The 2,073-nt window shown below is 33.6% G+C and overlaps 1 non-coding gene across 1 annotated transcript; it reads right to left on the bottom strand.

Moving 5' to 3' along the window:
• Window positions 1-421: 421 nt before the first annotated feature.
• LOC117356129 lies at window positions 422-537 on the bottom strand. The gene has a single exon (XR_004538565.1). It is a non-coding gene; the product is annotated as a U5 spliceosomal RNA (small nuclear RNA).
• Window positions 538-2,073: the final 1,536 nt, after the last annotated feature.

The raw sequence follows: 2,073 nt of genomic DNA on the forward strand, positions 1-2,073 counted from the left end.
ACACGTCCAGGGTAGGGAAATACTTTTAATTTAATTATGGTTGAGTGCAATTGTTGGGTATATAAAAGGGAGAACACACGTATTTGTTAAAATTGATTTTAAGTGCTAAAAAGTCCTAAGCAAAGTTTTTAATGCCACTTCATATTAGTAGTATATTCACTTTTTAAGCTTTTTATTTTTTTACATTCTTTATTCATTTTCAAATTTACAATAAGTAACAATATATCCAAATAAATTAACAAAAAATATAATACTTAATAATCATCAATAGTACAAATAATATGCTCTTATTTCTCATCCTTTCTTATATAATAAGCTCATCTTTTTTTTTGGAAAATATTTTTATTAAAAAATCATTGCACAAAATAGAATACAAAACGCAACCAATAATTTTTTTTCTATTTTTAAACAAAATGTTAGTCCTACTAATAATAGTAGGACCGTCAAAAATTCAATGAAACTCATTAATGTTCCTCTCCACGGAAATCTTTAGTAAAAGGCGAAAGATTTATTCGATCTGAAGAGAAACCAGAGATTATAACTTTGATTGTTATGTACTATGCATGACACAAAAAGCAGTTCCTAAAGGTGTTACAGGAAGTAACATATGCTTAGATGAAAAATCTAAACTTTTAATAGAGGATACTTAGAAAACATAGTAACACTGTCTAGTTAAATGAAAATCTGTAGAGATTTAAAAATCACAAGAAGCATTCAGCAAAAATGCAACATTAATTTGCAAGGCATTGTGGGTATGTAAATAAAAACAACCCTCCAATTAAATGACATCACTGAGGCCATCCTGAGCTGTTCAGAACCGAGAAAGTAACTAGTGAAATAATAGCATTATTTTGTCATTACTACTACTCACTTGGAAGCAGATCATCTGAAATTTGCTCCTGCAACTCTCATGCCCCATATAGCTACCTTTAAATTTCGGGTATAAAAACTTAAGAAAGATGGGCATTGAGCATGCTCAGTTATACAATGTTGCTTTACAGCAGCCATTTTTAAAGGCAACACACATGCTCAGTAATAAACAGGAAGGAGGGGTTTTCTCAGTGCTGCACAGGATCTTGAAGACCGCAGACATGTATTAGCATCGCAACAGGAAGACAGCAAGACTAAAACCGGTGAAATCTATTTAGGTTGCAGAATTCAAGTTGTTGATCTTTTCCTTTCTGATTAGTATTCAATGATTTAATAAAATGCACAATTGTAGTACCTGTTTTAATCTGGATTTGTTATAGTTTTATATATATGAACTTGTAATTTGTACAGTAAAAAGGCATTTCGATGCTTAATTGACCAGAGATCGGAGCAACTGAAAAGGGGCTGCTACATAAGGGGACAGAGTGACTGTTAGGTTCTCGGTTATTCTTCCAGAAATAAAGCATTTTAGTCATGGAGTAATAAAAATACAGTATTAAAATGTACTGCAGTTAGTTTTTTCAATATTGTATGGGAAGAGCTTACAATTTTCATGGCAGATTTTTTAGAATTGTGCAGCAGTTATGTGGCACATTTGTATACATTTGAATGAAACCAAGTATTAAGGGAGAATTTATGAAAGGGTGCTAAGCATGTTAGTGCATGCAATTGTGTTAACTTACAGTGCTAACAGCTAAGGATGTCCATTCATGAGCATCTTTAGCAGTTAGAATGCACTAATGTACTTAGTGCCCTTTCATGAATTCCCCCCTAAATAATATTATTTTGTATTCTCCAGTATGGCTTTTTTTGTGTCAGTTTAATATGGTCCTTTATTCTGGAAGGGGGGAGGGGTAAGGTATCTTGGTGCTAGGAAAAGATAAGGTGCCCCTCAATATCTCTTCTCTCTCCTTATACACCTCCCAGAGAACTCCATTCCTCAGATAAGCCACTCTTAGCTTTACTCTTCTCCTCCACTGCCAATTCCAGACTTTGTGTCTTTCATCTAGTTGCCCCTAAGCCTGGAATAAATTACACGAGTTTGTCTATCAAACTCCTCTTGTTTAAAAGCAGACTGAAAAAAACCCCTTTTTGATATAGCTTTCAGTCTTAACCCTACTCCTTTGCCTTCCAACCCAGTCA

The sequence above is a fragment of the Geotrypetes seraphini genome, chromosome 2 (genome assembly GCF_902459505.1).
Source record: "Geotrypetes seraphini chromosome 2, aGeoSer1.1, whole genome shotgun sequence".
Taxonomy (NCBI): domain Eukaryota; kingdom Metazoa; phylum Chordata; class Amphibia; order Gymnophiona; family Dermophiidae; genus Geotrypetes; species Geotrypetes seraphini.